General features: G+C 33.0%; 1 long non-coding RNA gene across 1 annotated transcript in view; it reads right to left on the bottom strand.

The window, feature by feature from the left end:
* The window catches only part of LOC116423239, a 75,331-nt gene extending 59,583 nt beyond the window's left edge, over window positions 1-15,748 (bottom strand). Inside the window, exon 1 of the long non-coding RNA XR_004233761.1 lies at window positions 15,549-15,748. This is a non-coding gene — a long non-coding RNA (uncharacterized LOC116423239). The remainder of the gene's footprint in view (window positions 1-15,548) is intronic.
* Window positions 15,749-16,318: the final 570 nt, after the last annotated feature.

The following is a 16,318-nucleotide window of genomic DNA, read 5'->3' on the forward strand; positions in this document are numbered from 1 at the left end:
TTAAATTTTATTTGTAAACTGAGGCCCAGAAAGGTTATATGATGTGTCACAAATAATATAGGGATGTACAAAGTGGCAGAGCTATGTTTGAATTCATGTCTTTGATTCCTAGTTCAGTACTGTACCACGCTACCTCCCTGTTATGAGAGGAGTAAAGTAGTTCTTGCCTTATTATTGATGGACAAGTGGAACAATGCTATTTTATTTCACTCACTACAGGACTCTCAATGAGTCTGTGAAGAATCTGAAAATAGAATTAGATTGCATCTCTCCCAGACAGCTCTTCAAGTGAGGAGACTGGAAGAAAAGTAAGGACAGCAATTGTCTCCATTAAGAACCAAAATAGCCTTTTCAAGGAATGAGAACAGATTAGGAAATAAAATAGGAAGCAAAAAATTGCTGAATACTTCATATTTTGTCCAAAACTAGTCATTATGTGCACTTAATATTTATCATAAATTTGCTTCAGATGTTCAAGCTTCACAGACTTTGGTTGGCTTTATATTCAGCAATAGATCTTACTGATACCACAATTAGGCCACTCATAGCTTCAGAGCAGGTAAATATGGCTAATTACACTAGTAAGTAACTGACTGAGAACAGTGTTCCAGATAGCATATGACAGATTTATTATCTTTCCTTTCCTTGTCAAACTCCTTAGAAATACTTTCATTCTGTCCATATCCTCATGTTCTATTCACTGTTCATACTCTTGCAATCTCTTTTCTAACTTCTTTACTCAACTGAAATTGTTTTCCCCAACATTATCAATGATCTTTTGAAAAAATTGGCTTTTATTAATATCTTTGGTTCTTTCCTCCCCCATTGAAGAGAGCTGTCCCTTACAGCAAAGAATAGAGAGAAGAGGAGAAAAAAAGAATCAAAATCAGTCAATGTGTTGAAAAAGTCTGATATTATATGCAAACGTCAAAATGACTAGACATTCCTATACAAAGGAGTGGAGCAGGAGCAGAACAGCAAGGTTAGAGATGGAAATGAATTATCTTCTTATATGGTTTCTTTTTAAACATATAATACTTGGGGGATGGAACTAAGATGGTGGATATTAGATACATTTCTGAGTTCCTCTGAGCTTCTCTCAGATAAATATCAGATTAAGCTTTTGAACTGGTTTTGGAGCAACAGAAGCCACAAATATTTGGAGTATAATAAATGTCCAGAAAAAGATACTTTGGAAGAACTTCAGAAAAAGTCTGTTTCAATTGGGCAGGGACGATTGCTGAGTCCAGCAAGTGGGTCTGCTGCTGAGCTCAGATTGCAGTGCAAGGAGCCTTTGACAAGGAATTAGAGCAGAAAGCCAGAGTGTTTTGCGGTCTGGGCACCAAGGAATCTACTGGGATGCTTTTAGGCTATTCTGTCCTGGTTACAAGCCAATGGTCCAGCAGATTTGTTGTGAGACACCCAAAACAAATACAAAAGGCAAATTGTGAGCCACTGAGTGCTGAACCTGACCACACCTACCCAGCACTGAAATCAGTCAACACCACAGGCCCCAGGGCAAACTAAAGCAGCTGTTACCCATCATTGTCTTAAAAGCAGACCTCAACCCTTAAAAAAACAAGCAAAAAAGGAAAAAAAAAAAACTGTGATGATAGACAGCTTTTATGGGGAAAGAGAAGAACAGACCTCATATCCTTAGGATCCTAAAGGCAAATCAACTTCAGATAAAGTCCCAAAAGTCCCAAAAGATGATATGAGTTGGTCCCAATTTCACAGGCTCTCTTAGAAGAATTCAAAAAGGTTCTTAAAAGAGAGTTGGAAGAAAAATAGAAGGAAATAAGATCTTTGCAAGAGGGTATGGAAAAAGAAAAACAGAAATTTTCTGAAGAAAACTCCTTAAAAAATAGATTTGATGAAATGGGAAAAGCATATAACTCTATACAAAATAGATTTGATGAATTGGAAAAAGCAAGTAACTCATTACAAAATAGATGTGATGAAATGGAAAAAGTATATAACTCCTTAAAAATAATATGAAAAAGAAACCAATTCATTGAGACACAGAATTTGTAAATGGAAAAAAAAAATGAACAAAATACCCCATTTAAAAATTGAATTGGCCAAATGAAAAAAGAAATAAAAAACTAACTGAAGAAAATAATTCAGCAAAAATTAAAATTGAAGAAATGGAAATGAATGATTTGACGAGACTTCAATAATCAATCAAACAAAATCCAAAAAATGAAAAAAAAATAGAAGAAAATGTAAAATACTGCATTGGAAAAACAACTGAACTGGAATATAGATTTATGAGAGACAATCTAAGAATTATTGGACTTTCTGAAAACCATGATTAAAAAAAAAAGAGCCTAGACATCATCTTTCAGGAAATCATCAAGAAAATTGCCCACATGTCTTAGAACCAGAAGTCAAACTAGCCATTAAATAAATTCACCAATCACCTCCTGAAAAACTCCCTAAAATTAAAACTCCAAGCAACATTGTAGCTGAATTTCAAAATATTAAATCAAGGAGAAAATATTGCACACAGCTAGAAGGAAAAAAAAAAAATATTGAGGAGCTACAATAAGGATTACCCAGGATCTAGCAGCTTCCACATTAAAAGATCAAAGGGCATGGAATCTGATATTCTGAAAGGCAAAGGAAGTTGGATTGTAACCAAGAATCAACTATTCAGCAAAAGTGAGCATTATCTTTCAGGGAAAAGATGTATCCAATGGAACACATGATTTCTTCAATTTCTGTTTAAAAGATCAGAGCTGAATAGAAAATTTGATCCTCAAATACAGAACTCAAGAGGAGCATAAAAAGATAAATAAGAAAAAAAAGAACTTTCTTTTAGAAGTTATAAAACTTATACCCCTATTTGGGAGGATGATATGTTTAATTCTTGAGATCTGTATCTCTGTTATGGTATACTTAGAGGATGCACAAAAATTTGATTTTATTGTGGTGATTTACAAAAGAAACTAGAAGAGAAAAGATAATTCTACTGGAAGAAGAAAATGGAATTAAAATGAGACAAATTGCATCTTATGAGGAGGCAAAAAGCCCTTTTGCAAGTAGGGTAAAGAGAGGAGAGGTATAAGCATTATGTGAATCTTACTCTCATAGCTCAAAGTGAGAATATCAGAAGCATTTGGCCTCCCAGAGAAGCTTATCTTGCCCTATAGGTAAGTAGGAGGAGAAGAGGGAAAGGAAAGGAGGAAGCTAATAGAAGAGAGAACAGAAGTGGAAGGGAAAAGGTGTAAGAAAGGGGGAAAGACTGCAAAAGAGGAAGGCTATTTGAGGGAGGGAGTGATCACTGACAAAATATTTGGGAGGAGGTAAATGAGGAAAGGGAAGAGAAAAATATAATTGGGAGTAAACAAGATGGCAGAAAATACAGAGTCAATAATTTTATCTGTGAATGTGAAGGGGATGGACTCTCCCACAAAATGGGAGCAGATAGTACACGATATTAAAAGCAAGATTTCTACAATTTGTTGTTTACAAGAAATTCATTTAAAGAAGAGTAATACATTGAGAGTAAAGGTAAAAAGCTGGAGGAGAATCTATTATGATTCAGCAAAGGTGAAAAAAAAATAGGGATAGCAATCCTGATCTCAGATCCAGCAAAAAAAAAAAAAAAAGATCTAATTAAAAGAGAAAAGAAAGGGAACTACATCTAACTATATGTTGGGGGATCTCAACTTTGCTCTCTCAGAACTAGATAAATTAAGCCACAAAATAAATAAGAAAGAATTTAAGAAGGTAAACAGAATCCTAGAAAAATTAGGGATGATACATCTTTGGAGAAAACTGAATGGGGACAGAAAGGAATATATTTTTTTCTTGGCAGTATATGAAACTTATACAAAAATTGACCATTGTATTAGGACATAAAAATCTCAAAATCAAATATAGAAAGGCAGAAATAGTAAATGCATCTTTTTATAATATAATGCCATTTTTATAATATAATTATAATATAATATAATGATACAATAAAAATTACAGGCAATAAAAGGCCAGGGGAAAATAGACCAAAAATTAATTGGAAACGAAATAATTTAATCCTAAAAAATGAGTGGGTGAAACAACAAATTATAGACACTATCAATAATTTCATCCAAGAGAATGGCAATAATGAGACAACACTCTAAAATTTGTGGGATGCAGCCAAAGTGATTATTATGGGAAATTTTATATGTCTAGATTCTTTCTCTCATAAATACAGAGAAGATAAATGAATTGGGCCTGCAACTAAAAAAGCTAGAAAAAGACCAAATTAACCCCCGTCTCCAGTTAAACCAAATTTGACACTCTGAAAAAAGGGGAAATTAATAAAATTGAAAGTAAGAAAACTTGAATTAATAAACAAAACTAAAAGTTGGTTTTATAAAAAAAACAATAAAATAGATAAACCTTTAGTTAATTTAATTGGAAAAAGGGAGAAGAAAATCAAATTGTTAGTTTTAAAAATTAAAAGGGAAAACTTTCTACCATTGAAGAGGAAATTAGAGCAATAATTAGGAGTTATTTTGCCCAACTATATGTCAATAAATTTGATAATCTAAGTGAAATGGAGGAATACCTACAAAAATATTGATTTCCCAGATTAACAGAAGAGGAAATAAATTACTTAACTAGTCCAATTTTAGAAAAAAGAAGTTATTAAGAACAAGTTATTAATCAACTCTTCTAGAAAAAATTTCCAGGTCCAGATGGATTTGCATGTGAATTCTACTGAACATTTAAAAAACTATTAATTCCAATACTACTCAAACTATTTGAAAAAATAGGAAAAGAAGGAATTCTGCCAAATTTCTTTTATAACATAAATAATGGTGCTGATACCTAAGTTAGGTATAGTAAAAACAGAAAAAAAAATTATAGACCAATTTCCCTAATGAATATTGATGCAAAAATCTTAAACAAAGTATTAGCAAACAGATTACAGAAAGTCATTCCCAGGTTAATACACCATGACCAAGTAGAAATTATACCACGAATGCAGGGCTGGTTTGATATTAGGAAAACTATTAGTGTAATTGATTATATTAATAACCAAATCAACAAAAATCATGATTATCTCAATAGATGCAGAAAAAGCATTTGATAAAATCCAACAACCATTCCTATAAAAAAAAGCACTAGAGAAAATAGGAATAAATGGAGTTCTCCCTAAATAATCAGTAGCATCTATTTAAAATCATCAGCAAGCATAATATGTAATAAGGACAAACTAGAACCATTCATAATAATATCAGGCTTGAAACAAAGTTGCCCACTATCACCATTACTATTCAATATTGTTAATCTCCACACAAATAAAGTCAGATCTAATCAACTGGAAAAATATAAAGTGCTCATTGGTAGGCCGAGTGAATATAATAAAAATAACAATACTACCTAAATTAATATACTTGTTCAGTGTCATACCAATCAAACTCCCAAGAAATTATTTTGCAGATATAGAAAAAGTATTAAAAAAGTTAATCTGGAAGAACAAAAGGTCAAGAATTTCAAGGGAATTAATGAAAAAAAAAATCAAATGAAGGTTACCTAGCTGTGCCAGACCTAAAACTATATTATAAAGCAGCAGTCATCAAAACCATTTTGTACTGGCTAAGAAATAGAGCTGTCAATCAGTGAAATAGTTTAGGTTCAGGACAAAATTGTCAATGATTATCGTAATCTAATGTTTGACAGACCCAAAGACTCCAGCTTTTGGGATAAGAATTCACTATCTGACAAAAGTTGCTTGGAAAATTTGAAACTAGTATGGCAGAAATTAGGCATTGACCCACACCTAACATTGAATACCAAGATAAGATTGAAATGGGTTCATGATTTAGACATAAAGAGTGATATTATAAGCAAATTAGAAGAACAAAAGATACTTTACCTCTCAGATCTGTGGAGAAGGAAAGAATTTGTGGCCAATGAACTGAAGTTCATTATTGAACACAAAATAGACAAGAAAGTTAAAAGTTTTTGCACAAACAAAATTAATGCAGACAAGATTAGAAGGGAAGCAATAAAGTGGAAAAAAATTTTTTTGCATTCAAGGGTTCTGATAAAGACCTCATTTCTAAAATAATATAGAGAATTGACTCAAATTTATAAGAATTCAAGCTATTCTCCAATTAATAAATGGTCAAAGGATGTGGACAGACAATTTTCAGATGAAGAAATTAAAACTATGTCTACTCATACGAAAAAGCACTATTGATCAGAGAATTGCAAATTAAGACAACTCTGCGATCCCACTATATGCTTCTCAGATTGGCCAAGATGGCAGGAAAAGATAATGACGAATGTTTGAGGGCATGTGGGAAAACTAAGACACTAAAACATTGTTGGTAGAGTTCTGAAGTGATCCAATCATTCTGGAGAACAATTTGGACTATCAAACTGTATACCCTTTGATATAGCAGTGTCTCTTCTGGATCCCAAAGAGCTCTTAAAGGAGGGAAAGGGACCCACATGCAAAAATGTTTGTGGCAACTCTTTTTATAGTGGCAAGAAACTGGAAGCTGAGTGGATGTGATCATTTGAAGAATGGCTGAATAAGTTAGGGTATACATTTATGGAATATTACTGTTCTATAAGAAATGATCAGCAGGATGATTTCACAGAGGCCTGGAGTGTCTTGCATGAATTGATTCTAAATGAAATGAGCAGAACCAGGATGATTATATATGGCAACAAAATTATACAATGTTCAATTCTGATGGATGTGGCTCTTTTCAACAATGAAATGATTCAGGTTGGTTCCAATGATCTTGTAATGAAGAGAACTGTCTATGCCCAGAGAGAGGACTGTGGGAACTGAGTGTAGATCATGCCGTTGGCATTTTCACTCTATTTTGTTCTTGCTTACATTTTGTTTTCTTTCTCATTTTTTCCCTTTTTGATCTGATTTTTTTGGGGGGCAGCAAAATACTTGTATAACTATGTGTATATATATTGGATTTAATATATATTTTAACATATTTAACATATATTACATTATTTGCCATCTAGGGGAGGTTTGGGAAGGAGGAGGGGAAAATTTGGAACACAAGGTTTTGCTAGGGTCAGTGTTAAAATTTGTCCATGCATATGTTCTGAAAATAAAAAAACTTTAATAATATATATATATATATATATATATATATATATATACACATAGCATATATATGTATGCTACATATATATGTATATAATCCTTTTTTCCAGTTATATATATATATATATATATATATATATATATATAAACAAGTTTTAACAATTTTTTTTTTCTGAGGTAATTGGGGTTAAGTGACTTGCCCAGGGTCACACAGCTAGGAAGTGTTAAGTGTCTGAGATCAGATTTGAATTCAGATCCTCTTGCCTTCAGGGTTGGTGCTCTATCCACTGTGCCACCTAGATGCCCCTTAACATTCTTTTTTAAAATAAAATTTTGAGTTACAAATTTTCTCTCTCCTTCCCTCCAATTTCCTCTCCTCAAGACAGTAAGCAATTTGATATAGGTTATTTATGTGCAATTATATAAAGCATATTCCCATATTAGTCATCTTGTGAAAGAGGAAACCAACTAAAAGAAAACACACACACACAGTAAAGAAAATGAAATTAGTATGTTTTCATCTTCATTGAGACTCCAAAATTCTTTCTCTGGATATGGATAGCATTTCTATCATGAATATTTTGGAATTGTCTTGGATCATTGAGTTGCTGAAAGGAGAAAAGTAAATCAAAATTGATCATTGTACAATCTTGCTTTTACTATATACAATGTTTTGATTTTGCTCATTTCACTTTACATCAATTCATGTGAGTTTTTCCAGAAATTTCTGAAATCTCCTTGTTCATCATTTCTTATGGCATAATAGTATTCCATCACAAATTGTTCAGCCATTCCCCACTGATGGACATTTTTTCAATTCCCAATTCTTTGATACTTCAAAAAGCACTTCTATAAAAAACCTTGTGTGTATTGTATTACTTTTTTTATGATCTCTTTGAGATAAGGCCTAATATTGCTATTGCAAGATCAAAGGCTACATACAGGTTGCCTTTTGGGCATAGTTTGAAATTGGTCTCCAAAATGTTTGGATCAGTTCACAATTCTACTAATGTATTAGTGTCCCAAATTTCTCATATCCTCTCCAACATTTATCATTTTCTGTAGAGGACCACAGGTATTGGGGAACTCTAAGAAAAGCATACTTGAAGCAAAGATACTTACAGCAGGGTGTTTACTCAGTATGATTGATGAGATAATGGTTCTCTAGCTCACATATACTTAGTACTTAGTGTGATGTAATGTTTCTACAATTGGCACATGCTCAGTGTGCTATAGGGATGTAATTGTGCTAAGGTATTTAAGGGCTGAGAGGTCTTGAAATAAACAGACTCTAGTGTGTGTGAGTTCAAGCTCAGACTCCAGATTCCAGACCAGACTCCAGACTCCATCTTTGACCCGCCTCGTGGTGGATCTTCTGCCTTCATCACTTCTCCATCTAAAGACCAAGGCCCATCCAGAGATCCTCCAGAAAGCTAGCCTGGACATTATAATTTTCCTTTTTTGTTAAATTATCCTATCTGATGGGTATGAGGTGGTATATTTTCTTAATGTGAATATCTCTAATATTTGGGGCATCTTTTTCATATGATTATAGAAAGCTTTTTCTTCATCTAAAAATTGTTTGTTCATATACTTTTGACTATTTCTCAATTGGGGAATGACTTGAAAGTTTTTTTTTTAAATTTGACTCAATTCTTTTTATATTGGAAAGATGAGGCCTTTATTTGAGATACATTAAAAATATTTTCTTATTTTGTTCTTTCTTTCTCATCTTGGTTACATTAGTTTTGTTTGTGAAAAGCCTTTTTAAAATTTAATATAATCAAAAATTTCCATTTTATATCACATAATGCTCTCTATCTCATCTTTGGTCATAAATTCTTCCTTTCTTCATTCATCAGTTTGGCAGATAAGCTATTCTTTAATCTTATTTGCTTATGGAATTTATCTAAATAATGTACCTCTTTTGACCCTGGATTAGTATATAGTGTAAGATACTGGTATATAATTCATTTCTGCCATTTGTCCAGTGTTTTGGCAATTTTGGGAGGTCAAATAGTGAGTTCTTGTCCCACAATCTAGGAATCTTAGTTTATCAAACAGCAGGTTACTATAATTATTATTATTGTTTCTTATGCACTTAACCTATTCTACTGATCTACCACTTTACTTCTTAGCTAGTACCAGACACTTTTGATCATTGTCCTTTTATTACATGGTTTTAGATTTGGTATAGCTAAGTCTTGGTATTTTTTTTTTCTTAATTTCCTTGATAATCTTGACATTTCTTTCTTCTGAATGAATTTTGTTATAACTTTTCCAACTTAACAAAATAATTTTTTGTTGTTTAATTGGTATGGCCTGGAATAAGTGAATTATTTTAGGTAGAAATTCAGTTTTTATCATGTTGGCTTAGCCTACCTATGAGCAATTGATATTTTCCCAATTGTTTTATCTGGCTTTATTTGTATGAAAATGGCTTTTATGTAGTTCCTAGACAGGTGGACTCACACATATTTAATTTTGTCTACAATTATTTTAAGTGAAAATTCCCTATCTCATGGTACTGCATTTTGTTGGTTATATTTAGAAATGCTGATGATTTTTGTGGGTTCATTTTAGGTCCTGAAAGACTGCTAAAGTTGTTAATTATTTTGTTGTTGTTGTTGTTGTTTGTTTGTTTGTTTTTGTGAGGTAGTTTGGGGTTAAATGACTTGCCCAGAGTCACACAGCTAAGTGCCTGAGGTCAGAATTAAACTCAGGTGCTCCCCCAGGGGGTGAAGTGGACCCCCTCTACTCCACGGTCAGTGTTCTATCCACTTATCCTCTAGCTGCCCCATTCTTGTTTTTGTTTGTTTGTGTGTGTGTGTGTGTGTGTGTGTGTGTGTGTGTGTGAACTGTTCATTATTTCAAGTAGGTTTTTAGTTAATTCTCTAAGTATATCATCATATCATCTATAAATTGTGATAACTTTGTTTCCCCATTGCTTATTCTGATTCATTCAATATGTTGTTCTTATATTACTATAGCTAGTGGAGGTAATGGGCATTTTTGTTTCATCCCTGATCTAGATAGGAAATCTTCTAGTTTATCCACATTATAGATGATTGCTGATAGTTTTAAATAAATACAATCTATAATTTTAAAGAAGGCTCCATTTGTTCCCACATTTTCCAGTGTTTTTAATAAGAATAGTGCCATATTTTTTCAAAAGCTTTTTTGCATCTTTGATGTAATCATAGGATTTCTATTGGTTTTATTATTGATGTGGACAATTATGCTAATAATTTTTCTTCTATTAATTCTATTAATTTAGCCCTGAATTCGTAGTATAGATTACCCTGGTCATACTGCATAAACCTTGTGATTTATTGGTATAATTTCCTTACTATTATTTTATTTACTATACATTGATCTATATCTATATCTCCCTATCTACTATAATATAATATAATACTGAAATCAATTGTTCTTTAAATGTTTGGTAGGATGTACTTGTGAACCTATTTGGCCCAATGAATTGTTTCTTAGGTAGTTTTGAAAGAATTCATCCCATTCACATTAACAGTTATCATTATTTGCTCAGTGTCATACCAATCAAACTGCCAAAACATTATTTTATAGAACTGGAAAAATGAATAATAAAATTCATCTGGAAAAAGAAAAGGTCAAGAGTATCAAGGCAATTAACAAAAAAAAAAAAAATACACAAAGGATGATGGCTTAGCTGTACCAAATCTAAAACTATATTATAAAATAGCAGTAATAAAAAATATTTGATACTGGTTAAGAAACAGAGTGATGGATCAGTGGAATAGAGATTATATACACATGACATAATGATCAAGGCCTATAGGAATCTAGTATTTGATAAATCTCCAAATTTCATCGTCTGGAATAAGAACTCACTATTTGATGCAAATTGCTGGAAAAACTGGCAAATAATGTCAGAAACTCAGCATAGACTGCATCTCACACACCATACCAAAATAAGGTCAAAAGGATACATCATTTGGGATGATACCATAATACATTAGTAGAACAAGGGATAATTTACCCATCAAATCTTTGAAGAAGAGAAGAATTTATGACTAATGAAGAGCTAGAGAACATTATCAAAGGTGAAATGGATGACTTTAAATTAATTAATGATTAAATTAAAAAAGTTTTTCACAAACAAAACCAACAGGGACAAGATTAAAAGGGAAAACAAAGCTGAGAAAAAACTTTTACAGTCAGTATTTCTGATGAAGGTCTCATTTCTAACATATATAAAACCTGTATGTGCCAAAATGTTTGTGGCAGCCTTGTTTGTAGTTGCTAGAAACTGGAAAATGAATGGATGCCCATCAATTGGAGAATGGTTGGGTAAATCGTGGTATATGAATGTTATGGAATATTATTCTTCTGTAAGAAATGATCAGCAGGATGAATACAGAGAAACTTGGAGAGACTTATATGAACTGATGCTAAGTGAAATAAGCAGAACCAGGAGATCATTATATACTTCAACAATGATACTGTATGAAGATGTATTCTGATGGAAGTGGATTTCTTTGACAAAGAGACCTAATTCAGTTTCAATGGATCAATGATGGACAGAAGCAGCTACACCCAAAGAAAGAACCTTGGGAAATGAATGTAGACTGTTTGCATTTCTGTTTTTCTTCCTGGATTATTTCTACCTTCTGAATCCAATTCTCCAATCAATCCAAGAGAACTGTTTGGTTCTGCACACATATATTGTATCTAGGATATACTGAGACATATTTAACATATATAGGATCGCTTGCCATCTAGGGGAAGAGTGGAGGGAGAAAGGGGGAAAATTGGAACAGAAGTGAGTGCAAGGGACAATGTTGTAAAAAATTACCCTGGGATGGGTTCTGTTAATAAAAAGTTTTTATAATAATAAAAAAAAAACAATTCAAATAAAATTTATATCTCACGTATGCAAAAATGTTGCTCTTTTTGTGGTAGCAAAGAATTAGAAAAGGAGTATTCTCCATCAATTGGGGAATGGCTGAACAAATTGTGGTACATGAAGGAAATGGAATACTATTGTTCTATAAAAAAAATGATGAACAAGCTGATTATAGAAGAGTCTGAAAAAATTTACATTAACTGATGCTGAATGAAACAAACAGAACCAAGAATACACCATACACAATAACAGCAAGAATGTGTAATAATCAACTATGAAAGGCTTGGTTGTTCTCAGTAGTTCAGTGATCCAAAGCAATACAAATAAACTTTGGACAGAAAATGCCATTTGCATCCAGCAAAAAGAACTAAGGAGACTGAATATAAATCAACATATGTTATGTTCACTTCTTTTTTCTGGTTTTTTTTTTTTTTATCTCTCCCATGGTTTTTCCCTTTTGCTCTGATTTTTTCTCTCCCACCAAAATTCATAAAGCAATGTTTATTAAATTTTTCTTTAAAAAAGACATTTGGGAGATGAGGGAAGGATATAGGGTCCTCTAAAAATTGTGGGTGAAGTGGGGGATTAAAAGAATAGGGTGAAATAAGGTAACAGGAATGGGTAAAAAGAAAGACTGAGGAAGAAAATAATGAATAAAAATAAGATGGAGGTAATTTCTTTTTCTTTTCTGTTCTTTCTTTCTTTTTTTCCCCCTGAGGCAATTGGGGTTGAGTGACTTGTCCAGGGTCACACAGCTTGGAAGTGTTAAGCGTCTGAGGCTAGATTTGAACTCAGGTCCTCCTAACTTCAGGACTGGTGCTCTATCCACTGTGCCACCTAGCTGCCCCTGATGGAGCTAATTTCAAAAAAAAAAACAAAAACAGTTATCATTACTATGTATTTTCCTTTATTCCATTTTCCCTTGTTTGTACTTTTTTCTCTATCTCGTCACTCTGTTTTTCTTCACCACTGGGGGAAGGAGCTTTTAAAGGGATATTCCATGTAGAGTAGGCCATAAGGGTAATAAAGATATTCCAGAGTGAGGAGGCCCTAAGGGCTCAGGGAAATTTTAGGATAAGAAATCAAGAAAGGCATGATACATTCAATCATACCTACAAGTTATCATTTAAAAATGGTGAACTTGAGAAAGTTGTCTACAATCAGTGCTTCCACTTTACCTCTCGCTTTCAGTTTCTCTTCCTACCCCACCCCCAACTACTCTGCTATCTTCTGTTTGACTTAACTGTTCAAAAGAAATTGTTCTCTCCAATTGTTGTTTAATCATTTCAGTCATGTCTGACTCTTTGTGACTCCATTTAGAATTCTTTTGGCAAAGACACTGGAGAGATTGGGCATTTCCCCCTCATTCTTATTTTGTAGGTGAGGAACAAAGGCAGAGTTAAGTGATTTGCCAAGGGTCATGCAATTAGTAAGTGGCTGAAGTAGGATTTGAACTCATGTCTTGCTACATCCCCCACAACACATAGATTCCTATTCTCTCTAAACTTCCCAGCCATTTCTTAATTTCCAGATCTAAGTGACTTTTCTCATTCTTGAACATTTTCAACTTCTCTGCAGCCATCAATGCTATTGATCAACTTCTACTCATGGATACTCTCCTTTTTATGGCTTTTCCCTTAAATTCTCCTCCACTTCTACTTTCTCTATTATTGTAGGGGATAATATTATCTTCCTGGTTCCTCAGACTCACAAACTAGGAATGATCTTGGACTTTTCATTATTTCCTACACTGCCCTACCCTCTTATTCAATCTGTTGCCAAGGCCTATCCATTTCATTTTTGTAATATCTCTTGAATATGGTCCTTTCTCTGTGATATTGTCATCACTATAGTCCAGACCTTCATCATGTCAGACCTGGACCATTGCAATAACCTACTGATAGGTCTGCTAGCCTCAAGTCTCTCTCCATTCCAATCCACTCTCCATTCAACCACCAAAGAGATCTTCCAAAAGTGAAAATTTGCTATTTCACTGTCTACTAAATAGAGTCCACTGACTGTCTATCACCTCCAAGATTAAATAGAAAATGTTGTGTTTGACACTCAATGTCCTCTGCAAGTCCCCTTATAGCTTCCCATTTTCTTGTACCTTATTTTTTTGCCACATACTCTCTGATACAATGATATTGGCCTATTTTAGAAAGAAAATATTCCATTTTTCTAAGCTTTAACCTTTTTCTCTGGCTAGAGAATGCTTTCCCTCCTCAATTCCACCTACAGACTTTCCTGGCTTCCTGTCTTTTACAGTAAGCTTTTCCTACCATCCTTTCAAGTTTTTCAGTGTAATTCTTTACTACTCATTTGAATTCACTCATATCCAATCCATCGACAAGGAAGCCTTGTTTTTTCTACTTTCATAATTTCCCATGTCCCCTTCTTTTCATTCACTATTAATATGCTCATGAAAGTCCCTCATGCTTGGATTATTGGACTAGTCTTCTGTTTGGTCTCTCTTATCAAGCCCTTCCCTCTTCATTATAGCTCATTCACCACTTAGCTACCAAAGTGATCTTCCAAAAGCATGAGTCTGACCTTGCTATTCTACCTCCATTTCCATCCAAAAGCTTAAATATTATTTATAAGATTAAACACAAAATGCTATTTTAGTATTCAAAAATCTTTTTCAACTTAGCTGTTCTTACCCCTTTTATCTTTCTTTTCCATACTCCAAGATATAAAAATGCTGACATTTTTGCTATTCCCCCAAACAACACTCCATATCTAGACTCAAAGTCTTTTTGTTGGCAGTTGCTCATACTGATAATAGTTTCCCTCCTCATCTTCACCTTCTGACTTTCCTGGCATCCCTCACGCCTAAGTTAAAGTTTCAGTACCTGAAAAAAGTCTTTCCTGGGTCACATTAATATTATTATCTTCTTTTTTTGAGATTCTTACCCATTTGTACAGTTTTCTCTGTGGGTCTCTCTCTGTCTGTCTCTCTTTCATATATATATACATATATACATACACATACACATAAATATTTATTGTACATAGTTGCTTCCCTCCCTGGACTTTGAACTTGTTAAATTTTTACTTCTTTATATCCCTACCACTTAGCACAGTGACCTCAGTATAGAAAGCACTTGATAAATTTTCATTGATGGTGATAATAATTATGATCATGATATTAATTGATGAGGATTTTATCTTATTGATGTTCTGTCATTTTTGTAATGTGAATTTAAACATTATACTTTATTTTGATGCATAATTCTTTTTCTGAATTGAACAATGAAAAAGTTCTGAAGAAAGTGACTAATTTTCCATTTTTTCAAATGCTTTTTTAAATAGATATTCAAAAAATGGCAAAATGGCACCTACTGTTCTCTCTATCTTTTAGTCAATGATTTGATGAAAACAATATCGGAATAAGTTTCTTGTTTCTTGCTAATATACTCATCAAGGATGCCTTCAATATATTTTAGTGCATATTAAATGAAATGCATGTGAAAAGAAATAGTAATGCCAAAGCTTGAGTTATTTACATACATACATATCTTTGGTACTACTATGATAAAATATGATATCTTCCTATCTTTAATGTACTTTGAAATTCCATACCTTATAACTTCAGAATTGTATCACTTCCAGCCTGGACCTACTCTATGCTTATCTGGGCCCCATCTCTGTTTTATTCCATGACATTTGTTCTTCTCAAGAATTCCAATGATGAAATATGCGCTCCTGAGAGAAAGGTGATAGAACAATTATTAAAGAATAAGACTTTTAAAACAGTTTATCAATGAAGGAATATGTTATGCTTAATGGTGTATATTTTAAAAAAATAATTTATTTAATATTTCCCACAGGTACATTCAAAACATTTTTTAAAATTTTGCTTTTAAAATTTTTATTGTAGATTCTCCCCCTTATCTCCACCCACAATTAAGAAACCACTTATAAAGTTGTGCAAAATGTTTCTATAGAAGTAAAGTTGTAAAAGAAAGCATAGATCTCCTACCCTAATAAAAATAAGAACCCTCAAGAAAAAATAAGTGAAAAAAAAAAAGAAAAATAAAGAGAGAGAATGCTTCAATCTGTATTCAGACAGTTAGTTCTGTCTCTGGATATGGATAGGATTTTTCATCATAAGCCCTTCAAAACAGTCATGGATGATTGGACTACTGAGAATAGCAAAGTCATTCACAGCTGGTCATCCCAAAACATTGCTATTACTTTGTTTACAGTACATTTCACTTTGGTTAAGTTCATGGAGGACTTTACAGAATTTTTTTTCCCTGACAGCATCCTGCTCATCATTTCAACAGTGCATATTTATTATAAAAACTGTTTTTTTCTTTTCTTTTTAAACATTTTCCATTGTTCCACAT

The sequence above is a fragment of the Sarcophilus harrisii genome, chromosome 1 (genome assembly GCF_902635505.1).
Source record: "Sarcophilus harrisii chromosome 1, mSarHar1.11, whole genome shotgun sequence".
Taxonomy (NCBI): domain Eukaryota; kingdom Metazoa; phylum Chordata; class Mammalia; order Dasyuromorphia; family Dasyuridae; genus Sarcophilus; species Sarcophilus harrisii.